This window comes from Rhinopithecus roxellana, chromosome 1 (genome assembly GCF_007565055.1).
Source record: "Rhinopithecus roxellana isolate Shanxi Qingling chromosome 1, ASM756505v1, whole genome shotgun sequence".
Classification (NCBI taxonomy): domain Eukaryota; kingdom Metazoa; phylum Chordata; class Mammalia; order Primates; family Cercopithecidae; genus Rhinopithecus; species Rhinopithecus roxellana.
Window position 1 is genome coordinate 190,399,931 of NC_044549.1, and position 18,549 is coordinate 190,418,479.

Here is an 18,549-nt window from a genome sequence, read left to right on the forward strand (position 1 = left end):
AACATCTTTAATGTTTATAGCTGAAGCCAATAGGAAAATAACATTCAATTATAAATATAAACATAATTCAACTCAAACTAAATCTCATTAGGTATCATATTACAGGACATTAACACTTGAGACTTACTTTAAAAATTAAATGTATGCTATTTTTAAGTTTCATACTCATAACCTTGGATCAAGTTATAATATCTTTTGATATATTTTGTAAAATACTTCTTATAATTAAGTTCCTTGAAATAAAGCTAAAATATATCTGATACTGAGGTGCACGCTACAACAACGTTTTAGCATAATTTACAACCAAAAATTGGCTCTCAATTCATTAATATAGGAAAGGCTCTCAATTCATTAATCATCCAGGAAATACAAATTAAAGCTACCATATATTACCACTGCACACTCACCACACTGAGTATAAGAAAACAGATGAAAAATACTGTGATGGTTAATTTTTGTGTCAACTTGACTGAGCTAAAGGATGCCCAGATAGCTGATAAAACATTGTTTCTGGGTGGTCTCTGAGATGTTTCTAGAAGAGACTAGCATTTGAATCGGTAGAGTGAATAAAGAAAACCACCCTCTCCAGTGAAGGGGGGCATCATTCAACCTGTTGAGGTCCCAAATAGAACAAAAAGGCAACAGAAGGGAGAATCTGCTTCTGTTTGAGCTGGGCATTCATCTTTTCCTGCCTGTGAACATTGGCACATTGGTTCTGAGGCCTCTGGCCTAGAACTGGGACTTGTACCATCAGCCCCTCTAGTTCTCCGACCTTCAAACTTGAGCTGGGACTTGTGCCACTGGCTCCTGTGATTCTCAGCTTTCAGACTCAGACTGAATGACATCACCAGCTTTCCTGGTTCTCCAGGTTGCAGACAGCAGGTCACAGGACTTCTTGACCTACATAACTGTATGAGCCAATCCCTATAATCAATCAATTTCTCGTTCTCTCTCTCTCTCTCTCTCTCTCTCTCTCTCTCTCTCTCCACACACACACACACATATACACACACACAGACACACACACAGCTGATTCTTGAATAACAGGTTCAAACTGTGCAGGTCCACTTATACACAGATTTTCTTCTGCCTCTGCCACCCCTGAGACAGCAAAATCCATCCCTCTTCTTCCTACCCCTTTTCAGCCTACTCTTCATAACATGACAAGGATAAAGACCTTTATGACAAACTACTTACACTTAATGAATGGTACACATATTTTCTCTTCCTTAAGATTTTCTTAATAACATTTTACTTTTTCTGGCTTACTTTAAGAATACAGTACACAATCTATAACATACAAAATATGGGTTACTTAACTGTTTATGTTATCGGCAAGGCTTTCGGCCAACAGTGAGCTATTAGTAGTTAATTTTGGGGAGAGTAAAAAATTATACACAGATTTTTGACTGCACAGGGAGGTGAGTGCCCCAAACCACTGCGTTGTTCAAGGGTCAGCTACATATATGTGTATGTGTGTGTGTATGTGTGTGTGTATATATAGTCATATATAAAAATATAAAACCAATAGGAGACACAGCGGTTCTGATTATTTGGAGAACCCTGACTAATAATACACGTTAGGTATTGGCAAGGATGTGGAGCAACAGAAATCCTCACCTGTTGCCAGTGGGAGTATGAACTGGTATAACTACTTTGAGAAAAATCATCTGGGAGTACCTACTAAAACTGAACCCCAACCAAACAATTCCAATCCTAGGTGTATGCCCTGTAGAAATATGCACATGTGTTCACCAAAGGGCATGGACTAAAATATTTATGACATAACGAATCATAATATTTCCAAAGTTAAAATTACCTACCCAAATGCCCAATAACATGAAAGTGAATGAATAGCAGTTTATTCACACAATAGAATATTACATAGCAATGAGAAAGGATGAACTACAATTACTAAGCATGATCTCACAACATTTTCTTAAGCAAGAGAAGCCAGTCACAAAAGAATAAATACTGTATGATTACATTTATATAAAGTACAAAAACAGGAGAAAATAATCTGTGCTTTTAGAAGTCATGATAGCAGTTATCCTTGAAATAGAGCACAAAGCATGCTTCTAGGGTGCTGGTTATATTCTGCTTCTAGATATGAATGCTGGCTTGTAAAACTTCACTGAGCTGTACACTAATAAATGTGTGTAAATAAAACTTGAAATAATATAGGTAAATATAAAACATGAATATTTTAATGATAAAAGTAATATTCAGTTATAGATATGTTACAAATACAGAAGAGAATGTATAGTAACAGTCAATCATAATCTCACATTCTAAAGACACTTTGTAAAAAGTAATTTGTTATATTTCCTCATTTTTCTCTATAAATAAATCTCACATAGTTAAGAACCTAAAATACAATTTTACTTAAATCTGAGCTGTTAAATTTTATTAAAATATGCTTACACAAAATAATTCTTGTATATCAAGCATTTTTAACTTTAAAATGCTTCTCTTCATAAGCAAAACTTTACAGCTACCAAATTAGCTATCATATACATACATACACAATTTATTTAGTAATTGCAAAACCACAGACTTCAATGTAGGAGCTACTTTTCTGCTCTTTATAATAAACATCTCTGTCTGTCTACATTAATCACATGTTGAAAGTTATTTCCTTAGGACAGCTACCTAGAGGTGGAACTGCCAGAAATAGTGTTTGCACATTAAAATTGGTAAAGGCTAAAATACTGCCTAGCATAAAAACAGAGGGTTGAAAAAGCAACCAAATGGATAACTTTTATTTCTTTCTTTACTAGTCTTTTATTTTAGACAGTCCTCCTTAGTTGGTGAAGCCTCTCAATAAACCAAAAGATCCATTGTCAAAAAGTCTAAGACATGTAAAGCTTGATGACATCGTAGTATTAGACACACAGCAGGTACTAAAAAAAAAAAAAAATTCTGAATTGAATGAAAATTTCTGAATTGAATGAAAACCTTAGGCAGGAAAATCAGGCTGATCCTACTTGTTGCTCAATCCCCACTTTCATATACCCTACCATGTACCAGTAGATTTTTTTGTTTGTTTGTTGTTGTTGTTGTTGTTGTTTTTCTTGTTTTGAAACAGTCTTACTCTGTCACCCACGCTGGAGTGCAGTGGTGCAATCTCGGGTCACTGCAACCTTTGCCTCCTGAGTTCAAATGATTCTTGTGCCTCAGCTACCCAAGTAGCTGGGACTACAGGCCCGTGCCACCACATTTGGGTAATTTTTCTATTTTTATAGACATGGGTTTCACCATGTTGACCAGGCTGGTCTCGAACTCCTGGGCTCAAGTGATCTATGCACCTCGGCCTCCCAAAGGCTGAGATGACCATGCCCGGCTATCAGTAGTGTTTAAAGTATGGTCCAGTGCTAGTAAACATCAGCTTCTCCCAAGAACTTGTTAGCAATACCAATTTTCAGGTCCCACCCCAGACCTACTGTATCAGAACTCTGGAGGTGATGCCTGGTAATCTTTATAACATGCCCTCTAGGTGACTCTCATGCTTGATAAAATATGAGAACTACTGACTTACAGTATTCCCAACCTCCAAGCATACTAGGAAAATATCACCTTTATTAATCAGGGAATAGAAAAAAGATGAATCACTTTTTTCAAATTATTACTCAAGTGCCTACTTTGTTCATTTGGGAGACTGAGGACCTTATTGATAAATAATGTTTTCATCTTCTCCTCTACTTCCTTTAGATTTGTGATTTACATGTCTGCAATGTCAGTCACGCTGCTTTTCATATGTAAGTGGGTCCCAAATGGACTCACTAGAGGATGTAAAGAATACACAGGATGTCACTGGATGTTATCCAATGTAAAACAATGTCACTGAAAAATGGGATAGTAAGAGTTTCCAAAACGTAATCAAAGAAACAGAGCAAAGTTATATAATTCTACCTAATCACAACAATATATGTTGCAAAAGTAGTTAACAGGAAGATAAAAGATGTGGTAACCTTAGTTTCTTTAAAACACTTTAATATTTTATTTTTTTGTTTTAAATCAGGAACTCCGCTGATTTTCATTTTTAAAAGGTAGTTCTTATTGAATTCTAGTATCTAATTATTTAATATGGTAACAAACTAACCACTATTAATTTAAATAAAATGTATCTGAAGATAAACAGGAAAAATACAAACAAGAAAAAGGATCAGATGGCAAAGGTTTTTCAGGTAAAGCAACCCACTGGGATGAACTGGTCAATAAATAAAATTATTTGCAGAATGGAATTCTATTTTCAGATCATTAAGTTTTTTTTTTTTTTTTTTTTTTGAGACAAGAGTCTCACTCTGTCACCCAAGCTAGAGTGCAATGGTGTGTTCTCAGCTCACTGCAACCTCTGCCTCCCAGTCTCAAGCAATCGTCCCAGTTCAGTCACCCAAGGAACAAGGAGCTGGCACTGCACAAGCACAGGCTACCATGCCTGGTTAATTTTTGTACTTTTTGTAGAAATCGGGTTTTATGTTGCCCAGGCTGGTCTCAAAGTCCTGAACTCCAGTGATCTACCCGCCTCAGCCTCCCGAAGTGCTGGAATTACAGGTGTGTAATTTTAGTTATCCTGAAACCAAACCCAGAGTCAAAGAGGAAAGTTAGAACCATTCATTGTGATTGTGTGTGTGTGTGTGTGTGTGCGTGTGCGCGCGTGTGTTTGAGACAGAGTCTTACTCCTGTCGCCTAGGATGGAGTAGAGTGGCACAATTTTGGCTCACTGCAACCTCTGCCTCCCAGGTTCAAGCGATGCTCCCACGTCAGCCTCCTGAGTAGCTGGGACTATAGGTGCACACCTCCATACCTGGCTAATTTTTTGTATTTTTTAGTAAAGATGGGGTTTCATCACGATGGCCAGGCTGGTCTTGAACTTCTGACCTCAGTGATCTGCCTGTCTCAGCCTCCCAAAGCGCTGGGATTCAGACACGGGCCAAAGAATTTTTATTGAAATAGCAACCAAATGTTGCTTATACCTATTACTCAAAGTAATACAAAATAAAACAGAGGTTTACTAGATATTTTGGGGCTTAAATTTGTGAAGTAAAATCCAAAAAAGTAATGTGGGTAAAAGTTAGCAGCTTAAGTAAACATGAAACTCTTAAAACATATAAGCTACTGAATTTTTAAGGATTTGAACACTGAAGTAATTTCTAATACCAATTCTCTACTCTTTTACCTTTCCAACTCCCTTTTATCTTACTCTCATCAAGAAAAGCACAGTTCTCACATTGGCATCTCAGAAGAAATGCATTATTATGGTCCCTACAGAGAGCCATTCCAGCAACTCTTTCAGTAGAACTCTGAATTCCTTCTGCTACCTAATGATTTCCCCACAATATGCGTCTTTTATTCCTGTTCCCAGGTTGTGAAGATTTGTTCAAAAATGTTATAAAACCTGAAACAATTGGTGCCACTATAAATGTATGTATAGATGCTATGAAGGTATGTATGATGCGGTTACATCCTGATAAACCCACTGTAAGATTAAAATATTGTAAGTTGAAAATTCATTTAACACACCTAACCTATCTAACATTATAGCTCAGCTCAGCCTACCTTAAGGTGCTCAGAATACTTACATTAGCCTACAATTAGGCAAAGTCATCTACCACAAAGCCTATTTTATAATAAAGTGTTGAATAGCTCATGTAATTCATTGAATACTGAATTGAAAGTGAAAAACAGAATAGTGGTATGGGTACTTGAAAGTATGGTTTCTACTGAATGTGTATCAACTTTTGCACCATCATAAAGTCAAAAAATTTTGTCAAATCATCGTTAAGTTGGGGATCATCTATCTGCTGGGATCATCTTCAGCTGGTTCCTTACTGTGACCCAGGGATCCCCAGAATCATCTCTAAGATTATAAAGGATTAAAAATAATACAAAACAGGATCTAATCACCAATACTCTCCAAATGGAGAATTTGTGTACTTCTCTCATAACTGAGGTTTATCCAGGAAATCCAAGGCTGATTTGACGTATAAAAATCAATCAATGTAATAATATACCATATTAACAAGCTAAAAATACTCCACCGTGTAATCATTGCAACAGGGGCAGAAAAAGCATTTAATAAGATCCAAAAACCACTCATGTATAAAACTCCCAGAAAACCAAGAACAGAAGGAAAACTTACTCAACCTGATAAAGGGTAGCTATTAAAAAATCTACAGCTAAAATAATACCTAAAAATAAAAGACTTAACACTTTCCTCCTAATATGGGGAACAAGGCAAGGATTTCTGCTGCCACCATTTCTATCAAACCTTGTGCTGAAAGTCCTAACCAGTGAAATTAGAAAGCATTTATATCTCTATATGTTAGCAAAGAAGAACTGGAAATTGAAAATTAAAATACCACTTACAATCAAAAACTCTCCTGCAACTGATAAGCAATTATAGCAAGGTTACAGAATATAAAGTTTAACATACAATTAATTGCCTTCTTATACACCAGCAATGAACAAATAATATTTGAAATTAAAAAACAAGACCATTTACATTAGCACCAAAAATGAAATACTTAGGTATAAATCCAATAAATATATATACACAAATATATATACACATATGTATATATATACACACATATATGTATACATATACACATATATACACACACACATATATATACACACACACATATATACACATATATATACACATAAATATAAGATCTCTGGGGGAAAACTATAAAACTCTGATAAAAGAAATCAAAGAAGATCTAATTAATGTAGAGCTATCCCATGCTCATAAGTAGGAAGAATCAATATTATCAAGATTTCAGTTATTCTCAACTTGATATACAGATTCATTGCAATCTCAATAAAAATCCTGCAAGTTACTTTGTAGTTATCAAAAAACTGACTCTAAAATTTAAATGACAAGGTAAAAGACTCAGAACAGTCAACACAATAGTAAAGAAAAGCTGGAAGACTAACATTATCCAACTTTAAGACTGACTATAGGTCGGGCATGGTGGCTCATGCCTGTAATCTCAGCACTTTGGGAGACCGAGGCAGGAAGACAGCTTGAGCCTAGAAGTTCAAGACCAGCCTAGGCAACGTGAGACCCTGTCTCTATCAAAAAATTAAAAAATTAACTGGGCATAGTGGCACATGCCTGTAGTCCCAGGTACTTGGGAAGCTGAGGTGGGGAGTGTTACCTGAGCCCAGGAGGTCAAGGCAGCAGCAAGCTGTAATTGTGCCACTGCACTCCATCTTGAGAGACAGAATAAGACTCTAGCTCAAAAAAAAAAAGGAAAAGAAAAGAAAAAAGAAGACTATAACTATAAAGCCACAGTAATCAAGACAGTGTGGCACTGGCAAAAGAACAGCAAAATAGATCAACAGAACACGATAAACAGCCCTGAAACAGAACCATAAAAATATGGTCAACTAATCTCTGACAAAATGGGCAAAGGCAATTTAATGGAGAAAAGAGAGTCTTTTCAATAAATGAGGCCGAATGAACTGGTATCTACATGTAAAGAAATGAATCTAGACACAGATTCTTCACACCTGTCATAAAAATCCAAAATGGATTCTAGACTTAAAACATAAAATACAAAATTATAAAACTCCTAGAAGACAATAAAAAAGAAAATCTATACGAGCTTCGTTTTGGCAATTACATTTTAGATACAATAGCAAAAGCATGATCCATGAAAGAAAAATTCATGTTGGACTTCATTAAAATTAAAAATTTCTCCTCTGTGAAAGGCACTGTTTCTCCACTACCAGATAAGCAATGTCAACAGTTTCTGTGTATTACAAGAGACATTATATGTTTTCAAGTTTGTATGCTGTGTCATTATTTCTCTCTTTTTTTTTTTTTTATAGAAAGGGTCTCACTCTGTCACCCAGGCTGGCTGGAGTGCAGTGGCACAACCTCAGCTCATTGCAACCCCTACCTCCTGGGCTCAAGCAATCCTCCCACCTCAGCCTCCTGAGTAGCTGGGACTACAGGTACACACTACCACCCCCAGCTAATTTTTCGTAGAGACAGGGTTTCACCATGTTGCCCAGGCTGGTCTCAAATTCCTGGACTCAAGGGATCTGCCCGCCTCAGCCTACCAAAGCGCTAGGATTATCAGTGTGAGCCACCACGCCAGGCCTGTTCCTCACGTCTTTAAACAAATAATTATATACCCAGATCACTGTTTTGACTTTTCTTTTCTTTTCCTTTTTTTTGTTTGAGATACAGTCTTGCTCTGTCGCCCAGGCTAAAGTGCAGTGGCACAATGTTGGCTCACTGCAACCTCCGCCTCCTGGGTTCAAGTGATTCTCCTACCTCAGTCTCCTGACTAGCTGGGATTACAGGCGCAAACCACCATGCCCGGCTAACTTTTGTATTTTTAGTAGAGACGAGGTTTCACCATGTTGGCCGGGCTGGTCTCAAACTCCTAACCTTCTGATCCACCCGCCTTGGCCTCCGAAAGTGCTGGGATTACAGGCATGAGCCACCACGCCCGGCTTCTTTTGTTAATTCAATGTGTCTTCTAGATCATTCTATGTTTGTACGTAGGCTTTCTCATTCCCAATTTTACATCTGCATAGCATTCCATTATATGTACTGAACACAATTTATTTAACTAGCTCCTACTGATGGATTTACATTGTTTCCAATACTTTACTATTACATATTATACTGTAAAGATTAACTTTTATTTCCTGAATTTGTGAGCCTAGCAATAAAATAAATCCCTAGAATTGAGACTACTAAATCGTAAGATATGTTAATGTTAAATTAATAAATATTGTAAATTCCCTCTCATAAAGGTTGTACTAATTTATGTTCCCACCAGTAGTATAGGAAAGCATGTTACCTTACGCCCTTGACAAAAGTGTTTTTATCAAACATTTTTTCTTTTTCTTTTTTTTTAGATGGAGTTTCACTCGTTACCCATGCTGGAAGTGCAATGGTGCTATCTCAACTCACTGCAACCTCTGCCTCCTGGGTTCAAGCGATTCTCCTGCCTCAGCTGGGACTACAGGCATGTGCCACCACGCCCAGCTAATTTTTGTATTTTTGGTAGAGATGGGGTTTCGCCGTGTTGGTCAGGCTGGTCTCAAACTCCTGGCCTCAAGTAATCTGCCCACCTCAGCCTCCCAAAGTGCTGGGATTATAGGCGTGAGCCACCACACCTGGCCCAAACTTCCTTTTTTTCAATCTTGCACAAACTGCTTAATACTCACCAATCTTATAGTGTGAAATACGATACATCAATGTTTTTATTTATTTTTTTGAGACAGGGTCACCCAGGCTGGAGTACAAGTACAATGGCACGAACACAGCTGGCTCACTGTAGCCTACACCTCCCAGCCTCAAGCAATCCTCCTGCCTCAGCCTCCCAAACAGCTGGGACTACAGGTGCATGCCACCAAGCCTGGCTAATTTAATTTTTATTTTTTGTAGAGGCAATGCCTCCCTATGCTGCCCAGGCTGGTCTTGAACTTTGGGCTCAAGTAGTTCTCCGGCCTTGGCCTCATTAAGTGCTAGGACTATAGGCAGGAGCCACTGTGCCCAGCTCTCAGTGTAATTTTAAATTACATATGCCTTATGAATGAGGTTGAGTACCTTTATATATGTCTAAGAACTGTTAATATTTTCATTTCTGTGAACCTTCTGTTCACAAGTTTTGTCCATTTTTTGAAAATCGGACTGTTGTTTTGATTCTTTTTTTTCCCGCATTTAATAAGATTCTTCCATTTTAATGCATAAAACCCTTTGCAATCAGTGTCAACCAGGAAAATTCATGTTAGAAAAAATTGTAATGAGAGTTAATATTCTATATTCAGAACATCTGAGAAAGCATTTTTGACGATTACAAAAGTTTATTTAACAAAAAGTCTAATATGAAAATGTATATGACCTAATTTTTTTTTTTTTTTTTTAAGACAGAGTCTCGCTCTGTCACCCAGGCTGGAGTGCAGTGGCCAGATCTCAGCTCACTGCAAGCTCTGCCTCCTGGGTTCACACCATTCTCCTGCCTCAGCCTCCCGAGTAGCTGGGACTACAGGCACCTCGCCTGGCTAGTTTTTTGTATTTTTTAGTAGAGACGGAGTTTCACCGGGTTAGCCAGGATGGTCTTGATCTCCTGACCTCGTGATCCGCCCGTCTCGGCCTCCCAAAGTGCTGGGATTACAGGCTGGAGCCACCGCGCCCGGCCGACCTAATTTTTACATCATAGTAAAACAGGCCCTATGGAGAGAGGACATGGGTTTCTCTGCTGAACAGCCATTATTTATACTCGTTTCAAGGCTTCTAACATGATGATATTATTTCCTCATATTACCACCATTCCAATATTGCTCTGTTGCCCACTAGTCGCCATCTCCACACATTCATCTATCACAAGGTTCATAAAGGGATCAAATCCCCATAATATTCCTTGGACATGTCTGCCACCATTTAATTTCAATGATAACTTCTTGTCCATAAATTTTTTCAACTCGGGAGGGTGAGCTTTGCTCATGGCGTATAGTCTGCGGGCTCACGGATGCCTTGGAACGGAATGCATGGCTTCCCTCAGGCTCCTGCGATAGGCCCGGCGTCTTGCGTTTGGTGTCATCGACCTAGTTAGCCCTTGTTATTTCTTTCATCATTATATAATATTCCTCTTCATTCCTTTAATACCTTGAGGTTTGAAGTATTTTTTTTATTTAATTTAATATTATGTTCTTGCTCCTGATACATCATTGGCCATTTCCATTATTTTTAATCTTCTTTCCACTTAGGAGTTTTAAATATTTTTATTTGAGAGGCTTATGGGCCAGTGGAAATAAGACCTAAGCTTAGATGTAAGGGACGAACAGGAATTAGCTAGGTGATATGTATAAACATAGCAGGAGTGGCATGAAAGATGGTGTCAAGGAAGCATAAAATTCCAGGCCCAGAGAGGAGCATATAGAAAGGCTAAATGGGACAGAGAAGACAGAACAGGGAACTAAAAGCAGTTCAATGTGGCAGAAGGATAGGTGGTTGGGATACGAGTAAAAATGAAAACAAGAACCATTATCTTAAAGTAATTTTTTCTTTTTTTGGGGGGGGTCGATGGAGTATTGCTCTGTCACCCAGGCTGGAGTGTAGTGGCTGGATCTTGGCTTACTGCAAGCTCTGCCTCCTGGGTTCAAGCAATTCTCCTGCCTCAGCCCCCCTAATACCTGGGATTACAGGTGCAAACCACCACGCCCGGCTAATTATTTATATTTTTAGTAGAGATGGGGTTTCACCATGATGGCCAGGCTGGTCTTGAATTCCTGACCTCAACTGAGCCACCTGCATTGGTCTCCCAAAGTGCAGAGAATACAGGCGTGAGCCACTGCACCCGGCCATAAAGGATCATTTAAATTGGAGTTTGGACTTTATCTTGAGGGCAATAAGGAACTATTAAAATGTTTTATAACATGAAAAGATGTGTGCAGATCTGTGTTTGAGAAAAAGTATGCAGCTACATTACAGAGAATGAAACAGAAAATCAGCTGCAGTAATCCAGGAAATGGTTTATACTAGGTCTGACCTACTACAGCAGCAGAGAAGGCAGAGAAAATGGGTGAGCAAGGCTGAGAGAGTTAAGTGGAATCAACAAGCCTTGTAAGGGATTTGACCACGAGTAGAGAGAAACAGAAAGGAATTAAAGATGATACCTCTGTTTCTGGCTGGGATAAAGGGCAGGTGGTACTATCAATCAATCAGATCAGGAAAAGGGGGATAGCAGATTTTGGGAGGGTAAAAAAATTACTTTAATTCTGGACAGACTGAGTCTGAGGTGCATTAAAGTTATTCAAATGAAAGTGTCCAAAAGGCTGTCAGATATACAAAATCTTAAGACAAATATTTGGGCCACAGGTATAGGGAATCATACATATACAAAACAGATGACAACTAAAGCTATAAGAATAGGTGAAATCGCCTGGGGAGAATACACAAGGTGAGAAGAAAACCTAAGATCATGGAATACTAAGCATTTAGAAGACAAAGGAAATCTAATAGAGTAGACTGTCAGGGAACAGCCAAAAAGGAAGGTGAAAATATTATAAACAGGAGAAAAAGAAGTAAGCACAGAATGAATGCTTACTATGTGCTAGGCACTGAACTAAGAACTTTATGTGCAGTTGCTCATTGAATCCTTACACATTCTATGAGCAACCTACTATTATAATATGTATCATTACAGATGTGGACATTGTAGTTTAGAAAGATCACCTTGCTCAAGATCACACATTTGGTTGGGTGTAAGAAATGGAATCAAGATTACATTTTAGTCCTCCAGTGCTCCTGTTCTTAACTACTACACTGTACCACCTTCTATGAAAGACTAAAAAAATGTAGTATCACAGACAAAAAGGATAAAACAGTGATTCAAAAAGAAAGGCACCACTCCAGTAGCAATGAGCTCATTTAGCTCTGAGATATTGGTTTTTTTTTTTTTTTTTTTTTTTTTTTTGAGACGGAGTCTCGCTCTGTCGCCCGGGCTGGAGTGCAGTGGCCGGATCTCAGCTCACTGCAAGCTCCGCCTCCCGGGTTTACGCCATTCTCCTGCCTCAGCCTCCCGAGTAGCTGGGACTACAGACGCCCGCCACCTCGCCCGGCTAGCTTTTTGTATTTTTTAGTAGAGACGGGGTTTCACCGTGTTAGCCAGGATGGTCTCGATCTCCTGACCCGTGATCCGCCCGTCTCGGCCTCCCAAAGTGCTGGGATTACAGGCTTGAGCCACCGCGCCCGGCCTGAGATATTGTTTTCTAATAACATTCTCCAGGACAAGGAATCCATACTCTGGAAAAATGGCTGATCTGAGGACTGGGCAGGAAATACATAAGATGAGTCTAGGGCATCTTGCAGTGCCAACAAATAAGGAAGTATCAAAAACAAACACAATGATGAGGACATGTCCAAGGGACACGGAAACCAACAGAAAGAGTTACCAATGGCCATATCTGGAAATGTGAGCAAGAAAATAAAAGTAATATTGGATTATAACCCACAGTATAAACTAAATATCCATGAGTCCATACTAATCTAAATAAACAATTGAATAAATAGAGAAGGGACAAATCTAGAGCACCAAAGAGTCCTAACTGGTGTAAATGCTAATTTAACTTATGTAGAAACTCCCCTCAAGGAGAGAGAGCGTAACTCCCTGCTCCTCAAGTGTGTGCTCCACACAATGACTTCCTTCCAAAGCCTATGATGCAGAAAAGGAGGGGGTAAAGACTAATTTTACTGTGGAGAAACCTGACAAAAGCGACATCAGTCAGCTGATCAAGGTTCACATCAACAGTGATAAGTCATGCTGACAGTATGTGCCTTAATATGCTGTGATGAAAATGTCACCCAGGCTGGAGTGCAGTGGCAAAATCATAGCTCCTGTAGCCTCAAACTCCTGGGCTCAAGTGAGCCTCCCGCCTCAGCCTCCTGAGTAGCCCAGGAGTACAAGTATGTGCCACCACGCCCAGTTAATTTTTAAAAATGTTTTTGTAGAGGCAGGGTCTCACCATATTGCCCAGTCTGAGTTTTGTATGCTACCGATAGTAGGGGAAACTGAGTGAAGGGTATAAAGTAACTCTGTACTATCTTTGAAATTATTCTGTAAGCCTATAGCTGTTCTCAAATGAAAAGGTTATTAAGAAAAACAAAAGAAAGACATCAACTGTGTTAAATGCTTAAAAAGAAACAAACAAACAAACAACCCCCTCCCCCCCAAAAAAACCACAAAGACTAAGAGCAGTTTCATAGAATGAATGGAAACAAAATCCAGATTATATTGAACAGGAGTGAATGAGAGGTAACAATGGCACTGAAAGCATATGCTTTCTTCCAAAAAGTCTGATTATAAGAGGGAGAACAAATCACAGCTGGAAGTAGACATCAAGTTGAAGAAAGTGTTTTTGCTTTTGCCTTGTTAAATCAAGGTATAATTCACTTTCAAACAATTCACCTTTGAAAGTAGGTTTTAGTATATTTACAAAATCATAAAACCATCACCTCCATTTAATTCCAGAACATTATCATCACCACAAATGAAATGGTGAATTAAAGACTAGATAAATGTTCCATTTGAATGTGAATAGGAAACAACATTAAGATCAATAAAACCAAAGCATCTAGCGATTCAATGCAATCTCCAATAAAATGCTGTGTCTTTTTTCAGAGAAATAGAAGAGCTGATCCTCAAACTCATATGGAATTGCCAGGAGCCCTAAATAGCAAAACAATCTTGAAAAAGAATAAAGTTGGAAAACTCACACTTCCCAATTTTGAAACTTACCAAAACTACAGTAATAAAAACATTATGGTACAGACATATGGCCAGACATAGGCTGATGGAATAAAATTAAGAAATCAGAAATAGGCCAGGTGCAGTGGTTCACGCCTGTAATCCCAGCACTTTGGGAGTCTGAGGGTGGGTGGATCAACTGAGGTCAGGAGTTCAAGACCAGACTGGCCAATGTGGTAAAACCCTGTCTCTACTAAAAATACAAAAACTAGCCAAGCATGGTGGCACATGCCTGTAATCCTATCTACTCAGGAGGCTGAGGCAGGAGAATCACTTGAACCTAGGAGGTGGAGGGTGAAGTGAGTTGAGATTACACCAGTGCACTCCAGCCTGGGCAACAGAGTGAGATTCTATCTCACAAAAAAAAAAAAAAAAAAAAAAAAAGAACTCAGAAATATGCTGGGTGCAGTGGCTCACACCTGCAATCCCAACACTTTGGGAGGTCAAGGCGGGAGGATTGCTTGAGGCTGGAAGTGCGATACCAACCTGCGCATCAGAGCAGGACCCCATCTCTAAACACATAAATTAAAAAAGTAGGCCAGGTACGGTGGCTCACGCCTGTAATCCCAGCACTTTGGGAGGCCGAGGCAGGTGGATCACCTGAGGCCAGAAGTTTGAGACCAGCCTGAGCAACATGGTGAAACCCAGACCCTATTAAAAATACAAAAATTAACCAGGCATGGTAGCGGGTGCCTGTAATTCCCGCTACTCAGGAGGCTGAGGCATGAGAATCGCTTGAACCTGGGAGGCTGAGGTTGCAGTGAGCCGAGATCGCGCTACTGCATTCCAGCGTGGGCAAGAGTGAGACTTGGTCTCAAAAAAATAAAATAAAATAACAATGAATGAATTAATGAAGTTAAAAAGTCAAAAATAAACCATCACAAATACAATCCACTGATTTTCAACAAGGGTGCCAAGACCGTTTAATAAGGAAAGGACAGTCTTTTCAATTAACACTACTGGAAAAACTAGATATATACATGCAAAATAATGTTGGACTCTCATGTTACACCATTAAAAAAATCAACTCATAATGGACCAAAGACCTAAACTGAAGAGCTAAAACTATAAAACTCTTAGAAGGATCTTCATGACATCAGATTTGGCAATGATTTTATGAATACGACAGATACCAAAAGCACAGGCAACAAAAGAAAAAATGAATTAATTGTAATTCATCAAACTTAAGGACTTTTGTGCATCAAAGGATACTATAAAGAAGTGATAATACAACCTACTGAATAGAAGAAAATATTTGCAAATGATACATCTGAAAAGAGGTTAATATCCAGAATATATATAAGAACTCCTCAAACTCAACAACAAAAAAACAAAACAAACTAATTTCTCCCCTCTTTTTTGAGCAATCACGTTTACCTCCATCTCTGCCATCAAATTCTTCCAGCCAATAAGATTTTGTTTCTTCTGCGAAAGTTTAGTATCCTGCATACACTAGTGCCTGTCCTCTGACTAAAACCCATAAAAAATGGTAAACTCACCTGGCTAAACAAGTACAACTCCATTAGTCCCTCTCTACTGCTTTGAGATAGTTTTAAAAAATACATTGTATCCAGGCCAGGCATGGTGTCTCATGACTGTAATCCCAAAACTTTGGGATGCCAAGGCAGGAGGATCTCTTGAGCCCAGGAGTTCGAGACAAGCCTGGGCAATGTGGCAAAACCCTGTCTCTACAAAAAAAAAAAAAAAAAAAAAAAAAAAAATTAGCCGATGTGGTGGTGCATATCTGTAGTCTGTAGTCCCAGCTACTCAGGAGGCTGAAATGAAAGGATTGCTTGAGCTCAGGAGATCAAAGTTGCAGTGAGACGTGATCATGTCACTGCACTCCAGCCTGGGCAACAGAGCCAGAACCTGCCTCCAAAAAAAAAAAAAAAAGAAAAAGAAAAAAGGTTTACCTGGGCGTGGTGGCTCACGCCTGTAATCCCAACATTTTGGGAGGCCAAGGTGGGCGGATCACCTGAGGTCAGGAGTTTGAGACCAGCCTGGTCAACATGGTAAAACACTGTCTCTACTAAAAATACAAAAATTAGTTGGGCATGGTGGTGCATACCTGTAATCCCAGCTACCTGGGAGGCTGAGGCAGGAGAATCACTTGAACCCAGGAGACAGAAGTTGCACTGAGCTGAGATCATGCCACTACACTGTACTCCATCCTGGGCAACAGAGTGAGACTCTGTCTCAAAATAAATAAATGAATAAATGAATAAATAAATAAATAAAGTTTTATCTAGAATTTCTAGTTGTTATCTGCAATAGGTTTGGTCCAATAGAAGCTAAATACCCATACCAGAAGCAGAACCAGAAAGTAATTCAGAAAGATATTTGTTGTGGTACCATTTATCAGAAATAAGATGGAGACGATCTAAGTGTCTGACAGTGGGGGAATGGATATGTAAATTGTAATATATTCACTTAATGGAATGGCATATGACTATTAAAATATTTTGATGCAGCTATAAATAAAATGGAAGAAATGTTTCAAGTTTAAGGCAAGATGAAAAAAATGAAACATAGAAATAATGTGATAGTGGTTTCAATCTTGAATCTTAGATTTATTGCAAAGGATCTTGCCTATATACATAGATGAGGTTGTGACTAGTAAAACACAAATTCATTTTGAAGTGTTAATGAAGTAATATTAGCTTAACAATATGTTCCTCAATCAACATTCTAAGATTATGACTTAACAAGTAGTTCTGTGTGCAGTTTTTTCAGTTGTCACAAAATGTTTCTCAAACTTGAAAATATTAGCTAGGGAATGGAGCAAGATGGCCAAATAGAAGCCTCTACCCATGGTCCCTCCATGTACAGGAACACCAAATTTAACCACTATCTACACAAAAAAGCACCTTTGTAAGAACCAAACATAGGGAGCGATCATAATACCTGGTTTTAACTTCATATTGCTGAAAGAGGCACCAAAGAGGGTGAGAAAGAGAGTCTTGAATGACCAACTCCACCCCTCCCCCATTCCCTGGCAGCAGCCATATGGCAAAAAGACAGAATCTATGCCCCTGGGCAAGGGAGAGCTCAGTGACTGTGGGACTCTGCATTGGAACTCAGTGCTGTTAACACAGGGCAGAACTCAGCTGATAGCCACAGAGGAAACATATAGAACAGCTCTAGACAGAAGGAATCGTCCATCCCAGTAGTCAGAACATGAGTTCTGGCAAGCTTTGCCACCACAGGCAGAGCACTCCACCACAGGCAGAGCTCTGGGGTCCTAAACAAACCTAAAAGGCAGTCTAGGCCAAAAGGACTGCAACTCCTCAGCAAGTCCTAGTGCTGTGCTGGGCTCAGAGCCAGTGGACATCGGGGGCACACAACCTAGTGAGACATCAACAGGGGTGGCTAAGGGAGTGCTTGTGCCACCCCTATCCCAACATCAGTCTGCACAGTTCCAGCCTCCAAAGACACTGCTTCCTTCTGCTTGAGGAGTGGAGAAGGAAGAGTAAAGAGGACTTTGAATTGCAATTAGGATACCAGCTCAGCCACAGTAGAATAGGGCACCTGGCAGAATCACGAGCCCATTCTAAGCCCTAGCTCCCAGAAGACACTTCTAGACACACCATGGGCCAGAAGGGAACCTACTGCCTTGAAGGGAAGAACCCATTCCTGGCAGGATTCATAACCTGCTGACCGAAGAGCTCTTGGGCCCTGAATAATCAGTAGTAGTAGCCAGGCAGTATACTTCATGGGCCTTGGGTGAGACTCTGAGACATGCTGGCTTCACGTATGACCCAGAACACTCCAAGCTGGGTCATATGAGACACTCCTTCTGTTTGAGAAAAGCAGAGGGAGAAACAAAGCTTAGGTCTCACAGCTTAGGTACCAGCTAAGCCACCAGCTGAGGTAGAGTACCAAGTAGGTTCTTAGGGTCCCTGATTCTAAGCCTGGGCTCTTTGACAGCATTTCTGGACCTGCTCTGGCTGAGAGAGGGTGAGTCCCAGGCCTGGCAGCATTCACCACAAGCTGGCTGAAAAGCCCTTGGGCCTTAAGTACACCCTGGCAGTAGCCTCTCAGTACTTTCCATGGACCTGTGGTGGTGGCCAGGGGAAAGACTCCTCTGCCTGTGGAAAGGGGAGAGAAGAGTGGGAAGGACTTTGTCTTGTGGTCTGGGTGCCAGCTCAGCCATAGCAGAATAGAGATCCAGGTAGATTTCTAAGGTTTCCGACTATGGGCCCTGACTCCCAGATGCCATCTCTCCACCCGCATGGGGCCCAGGAGAACAAGCTGCCCTGAAGGGAAG

The 18,549-nt window shown here is 39.7% G+C and overlaps 1 protein-coding gene and 1 pseudogene across 3 annotated transcripts in view; both read right to left on the reverse strand.

The window, feature by feature from the left end:
* The window catches only part of TFDP2 (transcription factor Dp-2), a 201,366-nt gene that overhangs the window by 108,125 nt on the left and 74,692 nt on the right, over positions 1–18,549 (reverse strand). The window lies entirely within an intron of this gene.
* LOC115898882 lies at positions 10,293–10,481 on the reverse strand (annotated as a pseudogene).